This window comes from Protobothrops mucrosquamatus, unplaced genomic scaffold, assembly GCF_001527695.2.
Source record: "Protobothrops mucrosquamatus isolate PMUCROS unplaced genomic scaffold, P.Mucros_1.0 scaffold757, whole genome shotgun sequence".
NCBI lineage: Eukaryota > Metazoa > Chordata > Lepidosauria > Squamata > Viperidae > Protobothrops > Protobothrops mucrosquamatus.
In genome coordinates this window covers 1030106-1057912 of record NW_015387027.1, presented here as the reverse complement: position 1 = coordinate 1057912, position 27807 = coordinate 1030106, and positions in this window count along the sequence as shown.

Genomic DNA, 27807 nt, shown 5'->3' with positions numbered 1-27807 from the left:
ATTATTATTATTATTATTATTATTATTATTATTATTATTATTATTATTATTATTATTATTATTATTAGAATAGTAGCAGATAAGGCAGGCTGGAAAGTGGAAGAGTAATGACTCCTAAATTCCTCTCTGAACTCAAGTACTTTGGTCACTTGATTTTGCCTCTAGTGTTCAGGGTAGTGAAGTCCAACAGATTTTATTAATGTTCCAACTGCCATTGGATGCTATCAGCTTAAGGGAGAAAACAATGCAAGTATAGCTAAGGATGATGTATCCTGTTCCATCATGAACTGAGGACAATATGAAGCCAATGTCAAAGGGCCATAGTAGGGGGGGGGAGTTTGCATTTGGTGAAACTGGGAAAAGGCTCAGAGTTCCTTGGCATACCCTGAAAACAAATTTCTTGTGGAGAGCATAAGACAATTTTGTTTGGAAGAAAAGGTTCAATTGCCTGTGCAAAGCAAGCACACGGAAGTTTGAATTTGAAAAGGCCACTTTAAGAAAGTCAAGTGTATTGCACAACAAACATTTAAATTAGTTAAGTTTTAGCCTATCAGAGACCCCATATACTTTGTCTTGGATGTTTATGTTTGCTGTTTATGTTTAAATCAGTTTGAACAGAGGCTATTGCAAAGTTAAAGAATAGACCTCCTCCCCAAATCCCCTCAACCACCAAGCATTTGGCAGAAGAGATGTACAATTTACAACCAACCAAGTGCAGATCACACAAGCACATGCATTTTCTCTCTCTCACCCCAGGTGCTTTGTGCTTTTGCTTGAAAACATGAAAAAAAGATGTCCGGAACAATACATTTCTGTAGTTTTAACACAAAACATGGATTCTTCCTCTGATGATGGAGCAATGTGAATCTTTTCTGACAACCTAGCAAACAAATGAAAAACCAAATTGCTAAGAGCAGGTACCTTGCAATTGTAAAAATAAAAAAAAAGATGCTGTGGTGTTCTGTGCAATCTTTTCCATTGTAAAACCTTGAATTTGGGCAATGCTGGGTGAAATCCAGAGGAGGTTAAAGGAATAAAAGTCAGCTTAACCTTCCCATGCATCTGGGTGATCCACAGCTCTGTATCCTCCTTGAGCAGATATATAAAGTCCAAGGAGAGGTGCTAATTAAGATGTCACTATTAGAGAGTATTCTTTACAACTAACACTTAAAAGAAGAGGATTTTATGTTTGATTTGTATCTTTTCAGAAGCCCTCTACCTCTGCCTGGATCCTGGTAATATCAGTTAAAAACTAATATAGGCATCAGGTAAATAATAAAATTATATTCTGCGCCTATTCTAATACAAAGTGAAAATGCCTCTCTTGCCAGGGTTATTTTTCAGAAGTAGTTGCTGAAAGATTTACTAGGGGTGGTGGGAGAGAAGAGAGAATTTAAATGCTATAGTTTCTGCTACTTTTTATTTGGCAGAAAACAACAACAGAAGGACACTTTGTGGAGGCTGCCTGCCAACAGTGATATTCCTTACTGCATTCACATATCCCAAAACCTTGAGAACCAACATTCTCTAGAGTCTAGAGCAATTTGGGGGTAGCAAAAACCCATCCCACTGCCAGAAGCTCTCCTTCAAAATGACCCTTAGAGTAATACCACAGTGTGACATTTTGAGACATAACTGACAGTAAGAAGAGGAAAAATTATCTTATTTACCTCAGGGCTTTGGAGAGCTCAGGACCAGTGCTGATTTTTTTTTTCTTGGCTCCTTGCTTTCAGGGTTTTGAGAAAGTCAGAAACAAAGATGATAGGCCATGTTCAAAATGATTTTGAGACCTGAGGAGCAAAAATAGTGATGCTGTGGACATACCTTATCTTATCTTGCCATGTCCTATTCTGTCTTAAATACAGTAATGAACCTGAAATAGTAATATTAGGATTTGGATAACACAAGAGGTAACAACAAATAATATTTAGGCAAAGTAGTCTGGTTTTTGATAGAACTCCCTTCCCCCTCAAAATGTAGGAAAAATGTGTGCCATTAGCTCTTCTATTTCAACATTTATTTCATCCTATTTTATGTCTCTCTATATAACAAGATAATTTTTCAGTTTATTCTACTGATCTTGTCACTTAAGAAGCAAAATGCAGTCATGCATAGCAGCAGATATAACCTTTTCCTCAAATGCCTCTGATACTCACCCTTGTCAGAATCATTTATACTTGGCATAACAGTTAACAAGTTTTTCTATATTAATGATGAAATAGTACTGAAATAAATCTGCACCTGTCATTCATTCTACCTATCAGATGATTGTCAAAAGTTTTAATTTGACATATTATTAGGAACTGAGGAGCCATGATTTCCACATGTTCTGCTAGTGGTATCTGGGCTCTAAGTTTTTAGAATAATGATTTCCTCGGCGGGGGGCTGGCAAATTGATGGGGATGCTATTGAAATTTGTATGCCTTAATGGATACATCCAAGGTAATTCCTGCAATAAAAGGTTTTTGTTGATGCAGCCAGAAAGAAATCAGGAACAGGAGATCTAGAGACCCAGAATCCAGGCCTCTATGTCCAGATCATCTGTCATGTCATCATGTTTTTTAGCTAAGCAATAACTCCTAGTTGTTATATATGACATTTTGTAATTGTATGGTGCACATCTATAAACATGGAATGTCCCAAATTAGCCGTCTATAATTATAGTGTTACTGCTTTATAAAGTTTGGGTGTTTCATTAATGGAAGGAAGAAAGAAATAAAATCTAGCCTCTCAGTGGATCCCTAAGGGATCCTTGAGGCAATTAGCTTTAAGCTGAAAAACATATTTCCAATTTTATAGCCTATTTTCTAAGCTCAAAATAAATTTCTACCCAATAATCCTTAGTATCATCCAAACATAACTGCAGCAATCTGTTAATTAATAGCAAGAGACCAACTAGTAGGAAAATTTTATTAAAACCATTGCATGTTATCATCCTTTACATTAGTGAATTTGTGACCTCTTTTTTCCTGAAAGCTTGTGGGTGGCTAACAGTACTCTAAAAACCAACACCTTAAGAACACTTTTAATGTTATAGATATATGAATATACAGTATGTACCATAGTGGCGCTACCATCTGTTTAGTAATTCCAAAATTTGCTGTGTGTTATGAGAGTGGAAATAAAATAAATAATAAATACTTTTAATTAAAGGTTCTCCTGAGCAAAAACATTATGGAAATTAGGGCATGCTTAGGAGGGTATAGAGAATCCTTGCTGCCTAGGCTGTATGTAATCTCATTATTGTGGAAAGAAATAATAATTGCAAATCAGACTTGAAGGTATTTATGGAAAGATATATCCATGCACTTCTTCTTGAAATCTGTTGCTCAACACACACCTGAGCTAGTTAGAAGTAGAACATATTTCTATTCTATTAATTTCCTGGGTGAAGCTCATCTCAAGCATAAAGTGCCTGTGCACTTTAAATCTACTATGAAAAGTACAACCATTTGTGTTTCTCTCTGCAAAATATTCTCTAATGAATTATTAGTTTGACATATTGGTAAAGATATCAGGAAGGAACAAATGGAAGGAAAAATGAGCTCTATAATAATTATACAGTTTTTTATTTATTATTATTATAAAAATAATCCCAGAAACCAATACAGGCCCCCAAATCCATGGGAATCACAAATACTGTATAGATTTTTTCTAAAATGTTCATTTCTCATTGTGGCACCTGCAAAAAAAATATCTTAGTTTACTTTTATAAAAGATTAGGTACTACAAGTAGTTCTTGATTTACAACCATAATTTGGACATTGCTAAGCAAAGTGGTCGTAACGTGAGGGTCACGAGACCCCATCACTTAACAACCACAATCCTGGCACTTCCAATTGCCATTGTCAAGTGAGAATCATGGATTGTTAAGTGGAGATGGTCACAGGTGCAGGGATGCTGCAGGAGAGTGGGATGCTGCTATGCAGAGTGGCCAAAAGGACGGAGATTGAGAGAGGGGGAGATAGATGGGGAGAGTTGCAGCACCCTGTTGTTGTAAGTGCAGGTTGGTTGCCAAGCACCCAAATTTTGATCATATGACTGCGGGGGGAGGGGCGTTGTAACGACCATAACTTTGGTCATGTATCATGAGTCTATTATTTCAGCACTGTCATAATTTTGAATGTGTTACGGTTAGGATAGAACAAACAAATAGTGATAAGTCATGGCTACTTGTACATACATGTAACTTTCTAAATAAATTTTACAAAATTGAACAAATTTTCAGTCAGGTATACAATCCAATTAGAATTTTGGAATTCTGCCATCTTTGATTAAAAGTAAAAGACATTTCAAGTAAGCCATCCATAAAAATACCTTTTGATTTCTACAAAAGAATAAGAGTTCACTATGTTTCTTACTATTGGGAAAAAATACTTCAAAACCATAGAGTTCATTTCTAATTTTGCAGTGAAAGAAGTCTCAGCAAAACATGGCTAGAGATAATTAATCTATTTATACATAACTATATGTCTTTCTGTGAATTGTTCTTGTGAAATGTGTCTGAAAAATATTCTTTTCTTCTTTTGGAAAAAAAGACAATGATCTCTATTTAATTTTTATTAGATAAAATTGACAAATCACTCCAATTTTTAGTTAAGAGTATATAAATCAATGATTCTATGCTAATTGTCAGTGTTTGAAGAAAAAATAAAAGAAATATACGGTAAATTTTTAATATTCATTAAAAAAAGCCCTACAGGTGAAAACTATAATAGTTTTATGTATATGAATTTGCAAGAGAGATTGATTTTGGGGAGTTCTCATGATCTGATAAATAAAAATATCAGAAAAGTACAGGTAGTCCTTGATAGATGGCTGTAATTGAGCCAGAATTATGGTCCTAAGCTGTTGCAGTTGTTAAATGGTTCACCATGTGACCATACCTAAAGCAGGACTACAACTCAGTCTCCTGGTTTCTAGGCAAGCACTTTCACTACCACACAAAGATTATATATAACACTGAATCTTACAGACATTCATTCAGGGTCCATTCAAAGTTACAAGGGCACTGAAAAAAAGTGACTTATAACTGGTCCTCACAGTTATGACCATTGCAGCATCCCCATGGTCATGTGATTAAAATTAGGGCACTTGGGAACCAGCATGTATGTTTAATAGTTCGGATGTCCCAGAGTCATGTGATCACCATTTGTGATCTTCCCAGCCAACTTTTGACAAGCAAAGTCAATGGGGGAAGCCAGTTTCACTTAACAATCACATGATTCATTTAAACAATTGCAGTGATTTATTTAACAACTGTGGCAAAAAAGGTCATAAAATCAGGTGCAACTCACTTAATAATTGCTTTGTTTAGCACTGGAAATTCTGGACATAAATCAAAATGTCAAAGTTGAATCTTAAGATGCCTGCTAACTTCTATCGCTGTTCAGCTTGCCATAGAAACAGGGGGGAGGGGTAGAAAGTGTAGGGAGGAAACGGGATTCTAAGAAGCCATCCACAGACTGTGAGAGCCTACAATAGTGATGGTGAACCTTTCAGAGACTGAGTGCCCAAACTGCAACCCAAAACCCACTAATTTATCACCGGGTGCCGGGTGGGCATGTCCACTGGATGGGCGTGACTGCGGTGGTCAAGGCAGACTGGGTGGGCATGGCCAGGGTGCATGTGACCACCTCGATGTTGCTCATGGGGATGCCTGTGGAGGCCGGGCAGGGTTTGGGAAGATCCAAGGGGTCTCTGGCATGTGGGGTGGTGGGCAGGAGGCTCATCCTGTGGGGTGAGGTGAGGCAGGGAGCAGGGCAGGGGTGCCATTGCTGTGGGGCAAGGCAAGGCGAGGCAAGGGCTGGGGTGGCTGCTGCCTGACACCATCGGCCCCCGCACACAGAAGCCAGCAAGCGCATGGGTGTCTGTCAGCAGCCACAGCCTGCTGGCCCCTTGACTGGTGCACTCTGGGGCTCTGCAGCCTGCTGTGAATACCGGGCCAGTCTTCCAACAGCAGGTGGAGTAGGAAGGGGGGAGGGAGGGGGGAGGTGTGTGTTGCAGAAAGAAGGTCAGAAAAGAAATGGTTTGGGAAGCGAGAGCATCTGGGCGGTGGTGGGTGGGGCAATCTCTCCAGCTCCACGGTGGCAGAGGTGCTCCACCTGCCGCTTCGGGAAGAGCTGTGAAGAGGGCTCGGAAGCGGAGTAAAAGGGGAGAGGGTGGGTGGGCAGGTGAGGGGGGATCTGCCGAAGCCGTCCGGAGGAGAAGACAAAAAGCAGCCCCGCCTCGCCCGCCACCAGCAGTTCAGAAAAGCCACCTCTGAGCTGGATCGCCGGCCGACAGCTGAAGAGGCGATGCAGTGGGTCGTGCCCAGGAAAAGGAGAGCATGCAAGGCCAGGAGGGACAGGACAGGTAGGAGGGAAACCAGCCATGCCGGGATGCATCTGGCCACGTGGGACCTCAGCGAGTTAGCAGGCAGCTGGTTGAAGAGAGGGACATTTGCAGTTCTGCCTGCTTTATTACATGGCAGGCTGGGCAGGAGGTGGCAGCAGTGGCAATCCCTGCATCGCCAGGCCCAGCCAGTAGCAGCTCCGGAAGTGAAGCTGTGCTGCCCATCCTCGCAGTGATGGGGGCAGCAGCAGGGAAAGTGGGCTCTGGCGTGCACACACCCCTTGCTGCTGCCACTCCACATCATCCTGCAAGTATCCCCGGCTCCTCGCCGCAGTCCCCATCTGCTAAGGCGGAGCCAGGGAAACAGGCTGTGTTGGGGAGCAGCTGCCAGTGCCACTGCCACGAGGCGAAGCTGGTGGGGAAAGGGGGATCGGACCCATCCTGCTGCAGCCTCTCACGCCATCCCACTGGTGCTACAGCCAATTTCAGCAACACTGCTGCGGCAGGATACCAGGAAGCGGGGCACATGGGTCTGATCCCCCTTCCCCCACCGGCTTCATCTCATGCCAGCAGCACTGGCAACTTTCCCCCACCCGGCCCATTTTCCCAGCTCCATTACCGGCAGCAGCTATCTCAGCGAGCACGCCACCAGCATGGCTAGTTCCTCTGCTGATGCTGTAGCAAAGGCAAGGGGGTAGCGGGGGCTCCAGTCTGAAGCAACAGCTTCCCTCTTCCACTTCCATGGGCTCTGGCTCGGTTGCCTTCACTGAAATCCGGAGGCCCCGTACAGCCATCATCGCCCAACAGGCCTCGCTACTGCTGAAGGAGGGCAAGACTGGAAATAGGAAAAGTGGCGGCGGAAGCTACTCTGGCAAACTCTGCTGGGGCGATGATGTGCATGCCTAAAGAGAGGGCTTTGAGTGCCACCTCTGGCATGTGTGCCATAGGTTCACCACCACTGGCCTACAAGAATGCCAAGATCACTAACCCAGGTGTCTGACAGAGAAGTGGACCGTTCTCATAACAAACAAAAGATATATGATTGGGCAATGTGAACAACCGGTGGGTGGGGCTTAAGGGAAGCTATTGTTAACTAGGCATATTTTCACATGTAAAACCAGAGCCGATTTTGCTTCTTCAGTTCCAAGATGTTCAAGATATTACTACATGTTCCATCATGTAGTAATAAAGGCTGGAAATGCCATGAGAGAAATAAGGAATATTCTTTCATATGTGGTGGGTATGCAAAAACACCCAAATGCAGGTCAAGTACTCAGCTCCATTCAGAGAATATTAGGAATCAAATTCAAAATGTTGCCATATTTTTTTAACTACGTATAATTCCAAAATGTAGTAATAAAAATACCATAGTTAATGAAAACACATGCTCATGACTGCAAGGACAAACTGTGTACTGCATTGTAAAAAGATGTACCAGAGAAATTAAACTTGGAGAACATGGAGCAATTGCAAAACTAACAGTATGTATACATAATAGCATTTTTATTTATCATATTTATACAGTCGTGCATCTCACACAATGTGACTCTGGGCAACATCCAATAAAAACAAATCATAAAAACTAAGAATTAAAAAAAAACATTCCACAATTGAAAACACCAGTCAAAATTACCAATGACAGAGATACAGAGAGAGCTATCATGATAGGCAATATAGCCGTCTCACTAATTCACCATTTCCTTGACATTCCCAAGCCTGATGACACAACCAGGTGCTAAGAGATTTCTGGAAGGATGTCACAGACAAGCTCAATTTCACCTCAGGGGGAGATGATGTTTCACAGCCCAAAAGCCAGGAATCACAGCAGAAAAGATAACACTGGATGTAACTTCCTTGCAGATGGGACCCATAGAATACCTCTTTTGCCAGACATATTAGCAAATACAATTGGCAGATATAATTGGGGGTAGGCAGTCCCTCAAATAATCCAGCCCCATTCCGTGAAGTGCTTTAAAGGTAAAAACCACCACACTGAATTGAACTCAGAAGCAAACTGGTAACCAATGCAGCTTACGGAGCAAAGATCTAAAATACGCCATGCTAGAGGATTGTGCCACCACATTTTGTACCAGGTGAAGCTTCCAAATACTCTTCAAGAGCAGCCCTGTGTAGAAGCATTGCACTAGTCTATCCAGGAAGTGATTGTGAGGAGCCTCCAGATCCAGGAAAGGGTGCAACTGCAACTATTTTTCCCATGTAGCCCCTCATAGTCTCAAGGCACTAAGATAGATATCAACAGCATCACTTAATCCACCAGGGGCAGAAATATATAATTGGGTTTCATCTGCATACAGTTGAGTCTGCACTCCATGGCAGTGGAATATCTCAGTGGCCGTGGCTTCATATAAATGTAAATGTTGAAGAGGAGAGGAGAGAGCACCAAACCCTGTGAAACCCTACAAAGAAGGAGTCTCTTCTCTCTATCACCAACTGGTATCGACCATGGAGGAAAGGGAAGAACCAGCACAATATAGTACCATCCATCCTTAGTCCTCAGAACCAATTCAGAAGGATACTGTGGTTGATGATATGGAAGGCTATTAAGAGGTCAAGGAGAGCAAGGATGAATGGACAAGCTCTATCCTGCCCCTTCCAGAGGTCATCTAAAACTTCCATCAGTGCTGCTTGGATTCCATACCCAAGCCTGAATCCTACCAGAATGGGATCATCCAGGGTCCTCTGAAGCTGTTGCACAGCCATCTTCTCAATCAGCTTCATCCAAAAGGGGAGGTTGGACATTAGGCAAAAATTGTATGGCAATGCTTCCTTAAGGAATAGAGCATCATTTCATAAGGGATTCATCACTGCGAGAATCCACCCATAGAAAACTGATCGGGCAGCTTTAGTTACCCAGGATGGGAATGGGCCTAAGAGCAGGTGACCAAGGTTACAGTCCAAGGACCCTGTCCACTTCCTTAGGTTCAACAAACTCAAACTTGTCCCAGGTAACAGGGCAAAAATCTACCCTGGGCATCTCCCTAAGATCTGAAATACGGCTGGCATCCAACTAAGAATGAATTCAAATGATTTTGTCCAACAGATGCTGAGCAAATATGATTGAAGAAAATATAGATCAGATGTTTAGCTGGTCTAAATGATTTACCTGCCATGATTTGCAATGCTATGGAAATATTACTTTTCTGGCTACTTAGAGCCAGCAGGATGTTGAATGAATCAGAGAAAACTGAGGTAATAATGCTCTAACTGTCTTTTATTTTCTGAAAAGTTTATTTATTTTTCCTTTTACAAGTCTCAGAAGCTCCTTAAGCCTCAATGAAGCTGTTCTAATTATCTAAAGCTGGGAGAATTCTCAATATTAATAAGCAGGAGGAGGAGGAAGATGGTGGTGAAGATGATTTGTGATGATTACACCCAGATCATTCTTTGTATAAACATGCATTGAACTGGGCATAGCAGTGAGAAGCAGTTTCTGGTTTGCTAATTCTGCACTGATGGTTGGCTACATTAATTTTTGTCATACCAAAGAGAATGGTCAGTTGAATTCAAATGGGTTTATCCAATGCACTGATAGAGCTTCATAGAGAGGATAATTTTCAAAGCTTATTTTCTACACCATTGAATGCCATGTTATTGCAAATGAATGCATTCCCTGGTTGGCGTGATGGAGAATACAGCTGTAAATGCTTTATGCTTCATTTGGATAAAGAGCCAAAGATATGCCATTACATAATACAAAGAGGATCTAAGAGCGCATTTTATTAAAAAACGCTGGACCCCTGTTAATAAAATTCCACATGTCTGGTGAGAAAGAATCTTGAGAAGATTAAAAGCAGATTCATGTAACCTTGACCACAGGTTATTTCCACTTTTCAACAATAAGGACTCTGCATATCTAATGCTCATTTGGCACTCCATTTTAGCATGCAGGTAAAGACGGTGATTCTAACATGGCACCCAGCCTAAATATGTCTCTTTGAAAAGAAGTGTTTTGGCTCTCGAATGCTACCTTGGTATAATCTGTCTTGATCCTTTTGCTTTCTGCTTAATACTTTGCCTCCTTCGTATCTCCAGAGCCACAAGGCTAACCTACCATTGGGTACTTTTGTGAGCTGCTCTTCCTTCACCCCTTTCACAGGACTGCAGTAGATTTGCCATTTTTTTTTATTGTTGTGGGGAGTTCAGTTAGTCCCAAATTGAAAGCTATGGAAATGTGTCCCACTGTATAATGTGGGGAGAGGATACCCTTGTTCTCCCTCTGTACTTTGTCCCTCGAGTGCAAAGAGAAAAGGGAAAAAAGAAAAAAGGGCATAGAAACACAGAACATGGACTAATGAAAAGACAGAAAAGGAAATATGTATGTTTGAAAGGAGAAGTATTTTCCTCCTAGTCAAGGTGAATACAATTAAAAATCACAACATATTTTGGAATGAATCTCAAGTGAGAGAATTGTAGGGATTGGTATGGGACTGATGCTGTACTGAAAAGGCGTTTCAGACTGAATGGAGGAATTACTTCCCTATTGCATATAGATTAGAGGAAAGGATTTCCCTTTGCTTTTGTTATTTTTCGGTACCGCAAGATTTTGTTTTATCTTTTTCCTCTAGAGAAATTCAGTGAAGAGAACCCTCTATTCACTTGCCTAGGAAACAATGATTGAATGGCAGGATACGGCTTGGGGATTGAGTGAAGCCTGGGGATGAAAGAAGCAGCAATTAGAAAAACCAGTACAGTGGCTGAAAGTTTGCCAGGGCTTGCACTGGAGGATTCTGGGACAATATCTACATGTTGTCAGGGAGAAATTAATGCAGCCTAAACTTTCATGTCTCTCAGTGAAAATAGTCATCATCAAGGTACAATAACTAAGGGAAGAGAATGGATGATATAACATGACTGCAGAGTCAGTATCATGCAGCCATTCCTTATGAGGTTGCTACCTTTTGGACTCAGAGGTATAACTATAAAATGGGTATAAACTCTCCAAAAAAGGAAAGGGCAAATTAAACATCACATTTAGTGAATGTTAGTAGAATTAGACTGGACTAAGGGAGTCTATTTATGCATATTTATTTACAGTGTTTAAGCAGCATACAAAAAAAAATGCAAGTTACAATTGACAGGCTATTAAAAATCATGAAATGTAAAACCACTGCCTATAATTTGGTCTGTTTTTTTTTAAATAGCAGCATAGCTCAATCTCTTCAGTTCAATCTTTGCAGCAGTCCATTGACAACCTGCAGATAATCAGATTTACTACAAACTGAAAAAAGAACTTGTAAGTGAAACTTGATGCTTATGTTTGGGAAGCCTGGCTGAAAAGGTGGTTAAGTATTGCTTTTTTGTAATTGAAAAATCTTCAGGCAAGGATATAAATTATATCAATTTATCTGGAAGTATTTCTTACATGAATAGGATTATGCTGCAATAATAGAAAAAGAGATTAAAGTGAAGGGGATATAGGATGCTTAAAAACAATGTATAAAGAAGGCATTCTGATAAAGTCTTCCTTTGGCAACATAATCTCAACAAAGGAATGACTAAGGGAACATGTTCCATAGGGTGATGGCCAAAACTAAGGGCATAACTGAATATATGCAAAACCTTGGCTAGAAAATGCTTAGTACAATAACTGTTTTTAGAGACACATCAACCCAATGCAAGCTTCATCTCATTCCACATACTTGACCCTGCTAACATCTTATGAACTAATGTGAAAATGGGTTTTTTCCATTGTCTCCCAACTCAAGCACTGCTATCTGTTCAATGTGCAGCTCTTTGATGATGACTGCAGAAAGGGTTGGGGCCTGATCAGCTTCTATGGGTTGCTTCAGTTTCTGTAGATACCTCTCCCATCACTGGTAACTTTCCTCCATGGACAGCAAGAGTGATGTTTGAATGTTGAATGTTGAATGTTTATTATATTTATATCCCGCCCTTCTCCTTACGGACTCATCAAATGTCTTGGGAGGATCAAATGTCTTGGGAGGAGGATCAAATGTCTTGGGAGGATCAAATGTCTTGGGAGGAGCACAACCAGAATTGGCTACTGCTATAGATTTGGATTTGTGATCTAAAAGAAGGGGAGAAGAAGTGGTGTGCCGCATTTTTTTTCCAAGGGAGTTTGTATGTTTCTGTGTTCAGGCAATGCAATGCATGTTTACTTCCAAATGAGTCTTTATTCTCCATCTGGCTTAAAAACTTGTTTAGAGTTGTAGCTTTTAAAAAAAGGGTCATATATTGGAAGAATATTGTTACATTTTATGAAGCCAGCCTCTCTCTTTTCCTCTCTTGATACACAGACACACACGGACATGCCCCCCACACCTCTATCCCCCCCTCCCCAAACCCCAAAGCAAAAAGGATAATAATTTTGGTGGGAATGTAATTAAACAAATAATGTGGAGTTTGATGATCTCTTAACCTTCCTTTTCCAATTAATGCTAATGCTAACATTAATACTTGCTGCTGTAAAAACCCCTCTGAGTTATGAGCTGTAGATATAAAATTTGAGGCTTTTTTCAAATATTTGCCCATCTAAATCCTTAAAACAACCACCACCATCTGTAAATATTTCTCTCTTCTCCCTTTGAAAGATAAGGTTTTCTTTTCTTTAAAAAAACCTGATAGACAGCCCATGTGGTAGAACAGTGTTGGCTGAAGCTGGAGAACTGTTTCTGTTGGCTGTTCCCATGGGAGATGGGAATCGAAGAATATGAAGTCATATTCACAGATCGTCCATGTGGTGTCACTAAGAGAGTGTCAGCAGCTGGCATGGGGAATCTAAATGAGAAGAGTAGAAGTAATTTTGCTATCAGATCCATGCTGTGTGAGATTCTATTAGTCCTAGTGGCCATAAATGCAACCTGTCTATCAGCTCCTATTCACTGTGGGGTTGGGTGGTGTGGTGATGGAGTTGTTCAGGTGCTCCAAGTGTGCAGTGCAGTGTACAGTATAGGAACAGGAGAGAGAATAGAGCAGTCTACAGATCTAAAATTACTTTTGTTCTAACCTGCTCCACTACTAGACTTATTCTTCCTACCTGGCAGGTAGGAAAGAGAATACCGGTGGGTAAGGAAATGACTCCAATAGCTTGTCAGGTGCAAGGAACCAAGCACAATATGAGGAGTTACTTCAGAGTAGTTCCTTTATTGTTGCTATAGATAGGAATCTTGCCAGATTAAAGCATAAATTTGCATAACTATTAGATATACTCTGTGAAAGAGAGTCCTGGCTCTCTTTCTGTATACCAAAGATTCCCCACAGATTCCTCTTTGCCTCTTGGGAAAGGGCCCCTTCTTCTGATACTTTATTCTACTAGTCATTAGTCTCTCTATCATTAACTCACCCCCAGAAAACTGCATAGTAGGGACTGGCTGTGGACACAGCAAATTATGCTGGCTGATTCACATTTGTGCCACCTCATGAACTGTTAGAACAACATGTTAAACCAGTTGCCTGGATGCATGATTAAATATGCAAGCTTCTAACTTGTGTAGATTTTACTTGCCTGGCCCTCTTAAATAAATATACATTTGTTAAATAACTCCCCACCACCATCACACCCACCCACTGAAGGATGAAAACAATTTAAGAGAAAAGTCTTCAGATATCCCAGACTCAGATTGACCAGTTTTCATATATTTTAGATATGCTGCTGCAATGACTGATTTACAATTAAAATACCATTTAATTTGAAACTTCAAGCAACATGATCATCACGATTAATTTCCGGTTAATCTGTTATGCATTTATTTACAGAACATTTATGGGGAATTTTGATGAATGACTGTATATTCTATTAATGTTTGGGTTAAAGCAATACTTAGGGAACAGTGCTAAGTAAGTCTAGATGATTTTAACTATGGTTATATAGATCATATATCAAAATATAGGATTGATAATCCAGTCAAAGCAAAACATTGATTTCAGTTTGAAAGAATAAATACATATTTAACTTCAGCACACATTGCAATACTCAATTTGCTTTAGAGGGGCATTAAAAATTGTTGCTAAGATCTGCTCTACATTTGCCAGTTTTTAAAATCCCCCTTTGCATCCTTAGAATTTACATCTTTCTCTCTTTCTGCTGCTTTGCCATTTTAATCTTCTTCTTCTTCTTATGCCATACCCGTTATCAAACGTTGGCGATCATGTTGGCGATCCTGTTTTTATCAGCAGCTACCTAGTCCTTTTATTTGATTTTGCATACTCCACAGGCTACTTCCATAGACCACTAACACCAGTATTGCTATTCCTTTGTAACACTTTCTGGTCTGGGATATTTTGGCAATTGGGGTGAAATTGATAAAAGTTCTGCTACTTTCCCCTTCTAGCCCAAATGAGAAACCAATAAGCCCATCTCCAGCTACAGCTCAATTGGCAGGTCAGTAGAACAAAGGGCCCAGGAAAAAGCAAGAGGAAGCCTTCGCAATGCACTGAGCAAACTCTCTTCTGGTTTACTCAACAATCCTCTTCTCCCCCCATCAACCTGTCAGCTGAGGTATATTTGCATTCAAAATTCAAAAAGGTCCTGAATGGCAGGTTATTGGTTCAGAGCACCTCTACACCCCAATGCTCTGTCACTCAGTCAACTTGAAAGCTGGGATGAAACATGAAGCTGGGAGATTCATTAATCAGAACTATGAATTTGTTCCAGAATAAAGCTGTAAAGTCAGAACAACTCCAAAACTGGGATTACAGAGGCAGGGTTTGGGGATATTAAGATACTTTTCTGCAGATTTAAGTGAGAAAGAGTTGATAGATCATTGTCTTGTTCTTATACTCTGTTAGAAAATATGCTTTTATTTTTACAATTAAAGCTAGATGGTATGTTGTTTGAACTCTTCTGGAATAAAAAAGACAATCATATTGCAAGTTAAAAACATCACATATATTTCATGTTAGAGTAACCTATGCTACTATGTTAAGTATATTTAGCTTTGCTACAAAAATACTATGGAAAGTAAAGAAGAATAGATTTGGTGATTTATACTGAAGGTCCAATTCTTCCCAGATTCTAACTCTCTGTATATCACCAAGTAGATTATTATCAGAATGAAATAGATGAGTCATTTTTTTAATACTAGTATATGGTACCCAGTTGGTGTTTTTGAACCATTCAATTAATAATTTATCTTTCTTTCCTTCCCCTGTATATACTATATTAATTTAAGATTACACCCCATTGTTCCAAGATCAGATCCTTGCTTTTGAACATGATAGAACATCTCCTGACATCTCTGCCAAAATAAAATTATTTGGCAATCCCATCTTCCAATGTCAAAATGGTCACCATTTTATGCAAGAATTAGAAAAACTTATTAAACAGTAACACTGCCAAGATGCATCATGAGGCTGTAAATTAAATGTGAGCCAACAATATGATGCCAATATAAAGGCCAAGTATTATTTTGAGATAGATCAGCAGCAGCTTTGTGTTTTCATAGTGATATTCAGTTGTAGATTATGATTTAGTCTAGTGACATGAAGTAAACCAATAAAACTAAATCAGTGAAAGAAACAAAACAAATAATTTATTGCTAAAATAGATGTGAATTTTTTTAAACATTAACACTAGTCTCATCAAAGTTGCTTTTCCTTTCCTTAAAATACTTGAAGTTTCTCCCAACCATGAATCATCAAAATAGCCAAAATATTTGGATTAAAACCTGATCTCTAGTGATCACTCAATTGCAATATTAATTCCCAATTTCAATGCATTTCTAGGCAAGACTGAAAAAGACTTGTTCATGGAGTTAGGTCAATCAGAGAAGACAATATATACTGCTGATGATAAATTATGAATTATAAGGTGGCTTCATGTACTCCAGTGTGGAAACCCGCTTAGATTAATTGTGGCTTGCCAGAAATCACACTGATCCTTCCACTCCAGAATTTCAGATTCTTTTTATACTGATCTAATGACCAAAACATAGATGTACAATCTGACCTGTAATTCTCACAATTGTGTAGGGTAAATCAAACAATAGCTGATAATTCTGATGTCAAATTCTGCTTCTCTGGAAACCAGCAGATTCAAATCTTGCATGCTTTGCTCATAAGCTTCTAACATTTAATTGCCCATTGTGGAAATTAAATGTTAGTCCAGATGGACCTTTCCTGAGTTAGCATGGATATTAATATATCCTTAATTGCAGAAATTCAGAGCCAAGGAGATATGGCTTGCTTTGTACTTGGGCTGAAGTGACAGAAAAAAAAATGACAGTAACATAATTTAAACGAAGAAATGTTTCTTTGAATGGTAACTTTTTTTAATTGGCAGGTTATATTTCTATTTATAATTTGTTAGATTTGAAGAAGCCTAATTTCAAGCTGCTCAAATAAAAAAAATTCCCTTGAAATCTGCCTTATAATGTGATTTCAGGGAGGGGAATTGAAAAGCATCAATATTAAACCTAGGCCAATTCAAGATCTTATTTTCAATATGAAGAAAGGCTTTGGATCTGGATTTATTGCACATGTAAGCAGACAAAAACTGCAATTTTAATCTGTTCTAAATCCAGCTATCATTTTAAAATTATATAATATTTAAACAATCTGAAGGCAATTTGTTTAAGAAAAAAAATTCACTAAGTTTCTTTATACAGTGACAGATGCAAGAATTTTGGACAAGAAGCCATAGCAAAAGGTTAATATCCTTTGGGGCTCTTGTGACAGGTTGCCAAACAAGAGAATGCTGAAAGAAGACACGCTGCTCTGCTGCCACTGGTGAGGGCTAGAATGTGCAGCTGCAGCTGCAGCTACTAAAAAACTCTCACAGAGTTTATAGTTCTTAACATAGAATGGCAGCAATGAAGAAACCTTGCAGTATTAGCAGCAAGGTCCATGTTGCAGTTGGATGGTGCATGCAGATGAAAGTGGCTTTATTTATTCATTTGATTTGTATGACACCTATTCCAGACAGTTGAGAAGCACTCTTCTGGAAGTTGTGTTTATCATTCTCCTGCCTTAAAATCATTTATCATTTCAAAAATATTATCCTCCCAAACTGGGTTGGGGACAGCCCTCTTGGCTCCATACAAACTTATCCAGTTGAATAATTGAAAGTTGAAGGGTGCAAGCTGTGACTCTGTACAGAGATAGTAAATTGTTTTAAAAAAATATGAATGGGGTAAGAAAAGTACCTATGGACATTTTTATCTAAAAAATGCAGCCACTTGCCTGAGATAATTTTCCTCAGTAGTCAGGGTCCATCATTCTAATCTGATAGATGCCTTATATGGGCCCTGTTGGAAGGGATGCCACATTAGGAAAGATAATGCTGGAACAGTGCTACAAATGTGCACTCAAAAAAACAAAAATAACTTGGGTCTTTTCTCTTTGGGGTCCACTGCTTTCTTAAATTCAAAGGGGAGATGTTGTCCCCCAATCCTTCTGGAAGAGAAAACTGAGACATGACAATTGGTGATTTTTTAAAAAAAAAATTAATAGGGGAGCCAATTTTTTCAGAATTTCAAAAATACAAATTAAAAATGTCAAAATATTTAAATGAATAATAAACTCAGTATTTTGTTTTCTGAATAATAGAAAGTAAGTATATTATTTTCCCCCCCTCAAAAAAGGAGGAATTCATAGACAGTATAATAATATAAAATAATATAAAACTGCATTTTTTGGAATCTAACAGAATGCCAGTGTTGTGAACTAGTCTAGTTATTATAAAAACATATAAATAGAAATGTAGAACTAAGAACAAGGAAAAGGGGAATAAATAAATGAAAGAAAGGCATAACAGACTTAAAATACACTTGAAAAAAATGTGAATATAGTTATTATGTCTTGAGATGCTTCTTAAAGATTAAGAGGAAGTGAACCATATGAATATCTGGGAACAATAAATTTCAAAAGTGCTATAAAATAAAACATTGAAAACATGGAACAACAGATGTCATGATTATTTTCTTCCCTAACCTTATATCTGCCCAGCCATGGTTGATCCTAAAAGCTAAGCCTGTTTTCTAGTTGGCTGTGAGACCACCAAAGAATACCAGGGCTAGACTGGAAAGTTAAAAAAAAACAAAACTGGAACAAGGCAATGGTAAATGACTCTTGTATCATTTCCAAGAAATTCAATTCAAAAAAGAATTTATCTTATGATTTTTCAATCAGTATAACAACATAGAATCCATCATTAATGCAGAAAGTTAAATATTGTCATATTTTGAAGCAAGACATTTGAGCTATCAATGAAATAAGATATTCTTAATTTAGATGAGGTAAGAAAAGACCAACCAAAGTAGCATTATATTAATCAAGTCTGGATTTTTTTTTTCAAAAAAGAGCCATCTGAGGTTTTGTGATCTACATGTAATTAAGATACATTAATATGCACAATTAATTTGCAACATGATAAGAAAGTAGAAACTCACTTCCAAATGGTACCAAAATTTAATTGAGAATCTAACTTAAGGATGTTAAAAGTCATCAAAGAAAAAATTAAGCCAGACAGTTAAAATTAAAACAGTTAAGTGACAAAACATAGAACTTATAATAACTTCAGTTCATTAATGTTAAACTGAAAATTAATTCTATTTAATTACAATCCCACACCAATCAGAATAGAGAATTAGAACAAATACAGTGATTAAGATAAAATAAAATTACCTGAACATCCTGAAAGAGTTATTCATGTGAAGGAGGCACCAGGTAGATTCTGAAAACTGTGGTTATCAATAGGAATTTTGCCACCTTCTAGAGAGTTCTCAGAATTGATCACAGAAAAGAGTGGTAATCTCATCATCACAGAAATATTAAATAGACTGAAAAATGCCTATGAGTTTCAGTCACCATTAGTATATGACAAGCATGTTAATAGCATATGTGATGCACATTCAGCCTTTGTGTTGGAGCACAGGCAGGGGGCAGCTTTTGTATGGGAGATTACAGCATCTGCTGATTGTCATCCTAATGAGAAGTGCCCCAATTCATGCCGCACTACAGGGAGAAGCATGTAGGTTATTAAAAAATTATCAAAAGACAGTTTGTGTGTGTGTGTGTGTAGCTATGTAGGTGTGTTACTTGTAATCAAATTACTCTATAGAAACACTGGTTCTGTCAATTTGACTCTCTGTATTTCAAATCCTCTTCAATTCAGTTCTAAATGAATAGGATATAAGTTTAACTGAAAAACAACCCCAAATTTAAGAAATACGATTTCAGTAACATAGAAAAAAAATGGACAATTAAGAAAACTCATGAAGCAAAGTTTCTATAAATAAGGAAGATGGGGTGGTTGGTGATAAAATACAGGAATGTCCAGCACAATAGAAGTAGGCAAAAAAAAGGAAAGTTGCTTAACTAGAAGAACCATCACTAACAGAAGAGAAAGCCATTTCAGTGGAATGCAAAGGAGCGAAGGAAGAGGAATTTGAACTAAAAAAAAAACATTTCAAGAATTGCTCAAGCATAACTCACTTCAAGAATTCAGATAAAAAATAAAGAGAAGGAGGAAGAGCCAAGTACTTATTGGATTCAATAATTGAACAGATGTGATAGAATGTGCACCTGTATTCATCAGAGGGGGAGGATATTGCCAACTCAGAACTCTCCCAGAAAGATTCATATCAATATACTGCATAGTCCCAAGCTGGATGGGGGATTTGGGGAAAGGTCCAAGGTAACCACACACTAGATTTTTTCAGGATATATCTAGTAGCTTAGAAAGTTACAGCTTTAGTTTGGCAAGATTTTGTCTATTAGGTGCAAGCAAATAAAGGATTGGAGTCTTTTGGATTAGAACTGACAACACAGTAGTTCAAAAGAACGATCCAAGTCCTTCTGATGGATTTCTCCATATCTGAGATGAAGTGGATGGGGCTGCTCTGCTTCAATTTGGGAGCCCCACAAGCTCTGTCATTAGTTTCTGGGCTGTAAAATGTGGTGTCATAGCAAAAGTATTAAGCGGAAAAAAATCATTATGAAAAACAAATGTAGCCTCTGCTGTAACACAGAAGATGATCCTGGATTTGAAATGGTTCTGGATTCTGATTTCCCCAGATACTTCTCAAGTAGAGCCTCTTTCTGCTTGTATAATATGTATTTTTGAACTTCTGGGGGAGGAATGGTGGACTGAAGACATCTTTGCTGACCGCAGCAAACAACAAAGAGCCAGCAAGTAGACTGGCTCTTCAGAACCTCTCTGGACAAGGAAAGGATAAGAAATCACCCACTTTTTTTTATTGTCCTTGATTTCTGTTGCAAGTCTTCGTTCATTCTGAGCCTTTGCTGACTTCATCTTTGCATGTTCTAGCTGTCTGCTGATAATCAGCCTTAGTTATGTGTCCCTCTTTCCATTTTTTGTACTTGTTCTTTTTGTCTTTCAGTTTGTCAGAGAAAGCTTTGTGCAGACATGCTGGTTTCTTTTTGAATTTTTTGTTTCTCTTTTTAAGTGGTATTGCACTAGATTGGGCCCTTATGATCATACTCTTCAGTATTTCCCACACTTCTTGATTGTTTTCCCCTTTAGGATTTTCGTCCATGGAATCTTTCCTAGGTTTTCTCTGAGTTTGTTAAAATCAGCTTTTTTGAAGTTTAAGAATCTGCTTGGATTATTTTCTATTGTTTTTATTTGCATTATATTGAATTCCAGCATGACGTGGTCAATTTCACCCAAGGTTCCGGCAACTTCAACTCCCTCTATCAGTTGTTCTCGATTAGTAAGGATTAGATCTAGTATATCTTTACTTCTAGTTTCCTCCTCTACCTTTTGGATGATAAAGTTGTTGGCTAAGTTGGTTAAGAAATCTGTTTGATCTCCACTCGCTGCAGAGTTTGTCTCCCAGTTGATATCTGGATAGTTGAAGTCTCCCGTTACTAGTGTGATATGCTTCCTACACACGTTTGTTAACTGGCAAAGAGTTCATCTATTTCTTCTGATTGGGTGGCCTGTAATATACACCTATGGCAATGTCACTTTTTTTCTTTTATATTGACCCATATACATTCTGGAGGGATTTTATCTTTGATCACGTGCACTTTTGTAGATATGTAGTTTTCTCTTACATATAGTGCAACTCCCCCTCCTCTTTTTGTAGATATATTTCTTTTGAACAATTTGTATCCATCCATCAGTACATTCCAGTCATGGGTTTTGTCCCACCAGGTTTCTGTAATGCCAATTATGTCATACCTGCCGTCATGTACTATTGCTTCTAGTTCACCCTGTTTGTTCCCCAAGCTTTGAGCATTTGTATATAAGCATTTAAGATCTTTATGCCTGTCCGTGGGTATGTTTCCTGCATCTCCTGATTGTTTTTGGAGTTTTTCTTTTTTTCTCATCACTCCAAACCTCATTGTTTGATTTGTTTTCTTGGGATTTATGTCTGGTTTTGTGTTCTAGAGATTCTAAAAATCTAAAAACCCTTTCCCCTCAATTTTAGTTTAAAGCCCTCCTGATGAGTTGCGCAGTCTTTTTCCAAGTACATTTTTCCCTGTTTTCATGAGGTGCAGCCCATCCCTTGCCAAAAGTCCTTTGTGTAGGAAATGCAGTCCATGATCCAGGAAACCAAAGTTTTCTTGGTTTATTTCTAAAATTCTTTTTTCCCTCAATGGGAGTTGGCCTTTCATTGGGAGTATTGATGAGAACACTACTTGTGCTCCTAGTGCCTTAACTTTATTGCCTAGTTGCTTATAATCTCTCAATATTTAATCAAGATTAAAACAAGATACATTGTTACTTCTGGCAATACTTTATGGGATTTCTGCTGTCACCAGGACTGAAAAGATGTTTTATGGATTTGTGTATAAATAAGATATGAGATATAGGATGAAGAGATAATTGTAACCTTTTTAAATGTGATAAAGGTTGGAAGATATTTCTTTATATAGTTTTTTCCCCTTTATTTTAATGTTACTTTTATTTTTATTTTTATTTTCTTTTTCCTTGTACTTTTACTCCTTTCTCATCTCTTTAAGCTTAGTTTTTATTAGATTTTACAATTATAAACAAAATTCTTAATAAAAATGAGAAAAAGATATATATTCTTATCATACCTGCTATCAAACTATCCATAGGTTCTATCTCGAATATGTGAACATTTTACACCATTATTTTTATTATTAGAAACAGTATAGAGACCCATGACTTGTACACCAGATGTACAATAAAAAAGCAGGCTATTGAACAAACAGTCCAGTATGTAAACAATTCTTCTGCCTAATTTCCAGTTTAATTATCTTTGCCAACACCTCACACAAAATTCTGCATTCACTAATCAGGTCCTTCATCTGTTTTTCTCCTATTCCTCTGTTCCTAGAATCTTCCTCTTCCTGGGCTAGACCTGCAAACTACTTTTCAAGCCCATCATTGTTCTGGTCTTCTCCACACACAGCCCTGTACCTTCTTCCTTGGTTCATAAACAGAACTTTTACTAGTAGAGATGGGTACTCCCCACCTTGCTAGTTCCAAATGTTTTTCTTTCCTTCTTTCCCTTTTTCTTCCTCCTTCCCTGTTTTCTTTTCTTTTTTGGTGCTTCCATGCTTAAAGCAGCTTCCTTTCTTTCCATTCAATTCCCAACCTTTTAGATGGCTTTCATGGTCAGGGATAGTTAAATGATAAGACAGGACCAGCAAGTCTCACTGGAAAATCATCCTATCACTTCCCCAAATTCCCATTGCTCTATTTCCCTAGCATTTCTACTTCTTTGGAACGTCTGATCCCTAATCCTGTAATTTAGCTATGTTGTGCAACATATTTTATTTTTCTGCTATGTACCCTACTTTTCTATAACCTAGGTTGATAACCTTATCCTTAAATCAGATTGCCTTATAAACAGCCTTTCCTTTTGCACAAATTTCCACATTAGCTAGGCTACTATTAATGCACATCCCAATACATCGTGTTTCAAACTGACACCATTCCCAAATGAAGATTGTAAAGGATATAGTTCAAACACTTATTGCCCATCATTTTAAAACTAGGTTTTTTTAGCTACATTTTTCCTGATTATAGAGATTATATTAATATCTTTAGATTTGCTCCAGATATGGTCATTGCTCGACTGGGCTAATTCCAGATAAAAGTAATTTCATTTCCAGAGTTCCAGATCAAATCATCAAAATGGAGAGGGTCTTCTTTGCACTTGCTTAACAAGCCTACTTTAATAGAGATCAGACATTCAAAGAAAGTTACATTTTCTAAAATAAAATCATACCTGTTTATGATAATGCTGAAAAGAGAGGTTGGCTAATAACCTAACCAAAGATTCCTGTCTATAGAAATATATGTGGCTGAAATGACAAGATGAATAGACAAGACAAGACAAACAATATACTGTTTGTTTTGTGCAGAATTTCTAAAAGCAGAATTGTAGCCCGATATGAAAATTGGAAAGAATTGAATACATGCAAAATTGACATGGAGTGGAAGCATTGATTTCTTCATTCTTAATAATAATAATAATAATAATAATAATAATAATAATAATAATAATAATAATAATAATAATAATAATAATAATAATAATAATAATAATAATAATAATAATAATAATAATAATAATAATAATAAAGGACTGACACAGAAGCATCATAAGAATCTTCAATTAATAATGTGGAAGGAAACTAAGGGAGAAGTCACTCCTGGACATTTTGTCTTTTGGTCCTCTTCCAGTCACCCCAAACTACATTCTGTCTTGCTTGTATAATCATGTAGAGCTGCTGATAAAGCTATAGGCTGCAAATGATTTAATTGTTAGATTAATTGACAAGTCCAATTTTAATTGGCTGTTCTGTGTATCCTTCAGGGTCTGCTCTTTTATAACAACGGCAAATAAAAAACAAAAACAAAATACTAGTAGTAAAATAGCACGACAGAGTCTTGTTTTCTAAACCCAGAGAATATGTTGTTGACAATATTTTAAGCACTTGTGATTATAAAAGGATATATATATATATCCTTTTAAGATATGTTTAACACTTGTTTTTAGTTGTGCTTTTAACATTTGTACTATTATAAACTGCCAAAGTCTTCTTAGAGTTGGGGATCCTTAATGAATCCAATTATATAAATGAAATAAAGAGTGGACACGGATGTTCTTTATTAAAGTGAAAATCATCATCTACTTTTTCCCATAAGATATTTGACATGCAGATTATTTTAAGATAATTAATTGTAGAGGCCATGGGTTGCCCTTTGATGAATATTTTTTAAGCAGAGGCTAGATAGCCATTTAATGGGAATGGTTCAGTTTGGATTTGTATATTAAGTAGGTTAATCCTAATGGCCTCTCTGTTCTTCTGCAGTTCTAACCAATCACTTTTATTAGTCCAATCATCAAAGTTCTTTAATTAACTGCTCCAATATTATCCCATGTCATTCACACACACACACACACACACACACACACACATTTGTGCCCTATGTGAATGTAAAATCCATTAGCCAAAGAGTGGCCATGATATTCAGCATAGGCCTATTATCCAAAAGAGCAACCCCATCTCAAGTTCCCCTTTTTAAATTTAATATGTCATCAGATGAACTGAGTTCCTCTGTTTGACCTTCTTTAATCAGCATAGTAAATCAAGACATAGCAAAACCATTATCAGCTTCCTTGCCTAAATATTTTGAAAGGGTGCAGAAACTGTAAGAACACAACATGCAGCAGCCATGGGATATGACAAGTAAAGTCTTGTTCTGTTCCTAAATTTATAAGGACCCTGACACAAAGCCTTGGATTCTATTCTGATAGCAATTGTCATTTTAAAATACTATCCTACATTTTAACATCTAGAGGAAAAAAATTTTTGCTGAACAGTTTGGAGCATTTTATATTGGGTTCATTTTAAGGAATTTGTAAACAACACAACTCTAAAATTTGGTTTAATTCGGTTTTATAGGGGGGGATTGTATATACACCTTTGTTTTAAATATATGTTGTGAGCCGCCCTGAGTCCCGTCCGGGAGAAGGGCGGGATATAAATTAAAATAAAATAAATAAATAAATAAATAAATAAATTTCTTTTTTGCAAGATTTGGGACAGGAGTTCTCATCTCCTGGTTGTTGTTGGGGAACACTGAATTTCTTAAACTGGAATTTATTTTTAATCGCATCTCAACTGCTACCACTACTCATTTGTTACTGTTATAGAGTATAATAAACAGACAACAGATGCACTCCTTTTGTGGGTGTGGGTGTGGCTTTGGAAATGGTGTCAGTGTTGTAGGGAAAGTCTGTATCTTCCTTCTTCCTTTTCAAAGCAAGCATTTGTTTCTATGCCAAATGACTGCAGGTCCCTTATTAAATTGCACTTAGAACAGCAGCTGTCAGGAAAAAGGGAGAGCTTTCCAGATAAGTTGGAGCCATTCATTATTAAATTATCGTCATTCACTCAAAAGTCTCATTTTCATTGAATTAAATGAAGAGTGCTTGAGACCAGCTGCTACTGCTGCTATGAAATTAAAGGATACCAGAACTGCAGACCTAATGTGCAATCCCCTGAGCAATGGGCCCATGGAAAACACTTTTTATTTCACATACATTTCCAGGGGCAGAAAAGAATTTCATTCAGTTCCTTAAAAAAAAAATACTAAACTTTTGCCAGCTTATTCAGGACAGAAAATATTAGACTTTTTTTTTAAAAAAAATCTGGATGTGGGAGAAAACATCCTGACTGATTCTTTCCTCAAGGTAAAAAAGGTTGGATGCTTAAATACAAAGTTCAACTTTCTTAAACTGTTTTGATTCCCTGTATTTTTCCTATAATTGGAATGCTAAATTAGAATTGGCACTTTTTTGGGGGGGGGACAGGATCTTTATCTTTAATGGCCATGTGACAAATAAATGCAATATTCTTATTGGCCACTGCAGGAACTAGTACAAAAGAAAGAGAGATATAGACTATGTTAACTAGTTATGGGTGGTTTTGTTTCCTGATCTAGAAATTATAAAATATAACCCTAATCAAGGGAGAAAAGAAATATTGCTATTCCACAAAGAAACTCCATCATTTCTAATGCAGCAGTTGCAATTGTCCTAGCATAACAACCGACTTTAAAATAATCCATAGTTAAATTAAAGTCTAATTAAATAATCCATAGAAGTAACCTAAGCATTCATCCATTAAAAAACAAAGAATGCATTTGAGAATGCAAAGTATGAACTTCCGGTGGCTCGGCGGCTGCCGAAGGAGGCTTTCTGACAGCCTCCCATCCGGGACTGTGTAAAAATCGCCAAAACAGCGCGTATCAGCTGTTTGGCGATTTGGAACTTCTCTCCGGGCAAAGGAGAGAAGGAGAGCTTACTCTGGAGTAGGAGTCGAGTTCCCTAGTCTCCCTGGGTGTTTCCAGCGAGGCGAAGGTGTGAACTCCTCCGGAGCTCAGAGTTCCTCCACAGATCGGGACGCCTTTGCTATTAGCGAAGCCAGACGCTGTCTCAACCTCTGATCTTTTTTTCGAATTTAACTGTGAGTAATAATAACAGACGGAGCTAACTAGGAAACCTGGACTTTTTATAAAGAATTTAAAACTTTGACTCAGAAGATTAAAGTACTCTTCTCAAAAGACTGAAAATTGAAAGTTAACTTTGGGGGGGGGGGGGAAATGGCTGCGGCTTAGCCGCTTCTTTGTTTTAAAGAGACACTTTCACTTTCCTTCTGGTTGTGGATTGCCACATTGTTAAGACTGTAAAGAATTTTCAAAAATTAAGGAAAAATTAAAAGACAATCTGTTTGATTTTTAGCTGCTTTGGACTGTATATTAAGACTTTTTTTTAAACTTAAGAATGGCTTCTAAACGAGGTGTAGCTCCTACAGCACCTAAGCCAGCTGCTTCCTCTCCAGCTGTACAGACTACGCATCAGAGAGCTAAAACTCCTCCACCCTCTTCACCACCTTATATTACTTTAAAGGATTTGCAGGACTCTTTGATGCAGATGCAGATGCAGATGTCTAAACAAATTGTGCAACAAATGAGAGTGGAAACAGAAGAGCTTCTTGCTAAAAAGAATGAAGAATTGTGTGAGAGTATGTCTCAAATTTTTCAGGGAGTTGCTTTTCATATGGATTGTATAGAGACTTGTGTGGAGGAAGTGGGAGAAAGAATGGAAGGGATGGAGGAGAGAATGGGAAAAGTAGAAGAGAGTATAGAGATTACTCAAAATGACATTGTGATGACACAATTCAGAGAGATGGAACATGCAATAAGAATCAGAGGCCTGCGTGAGGATGCACAGGAGAAATTGAGAGAAGAGGTATCAGCTGCCTTAGCATTGGTTTTAGACTGTGACCCTGAAATTATCTATGGAGAGATTGAAAAAATATTTAGAGTCAATTCATGGGTCGCACGTCAGAGAAATCAGCCAAGGGATGTTGTTGTTTATTTCTCTAGAAAAGTACGTCGAAATGAAATTATACAGGCCTTTTACCAACAGAGATTTCAGATTGCTGCTCAGGATATTATACTTTTGAAAGAAATACCTTCAAAGATTTTAAGAAAAAGAAAGGAGTTTGCTTTCTTGGCTCAAGAGTTGAAGAAGCAGC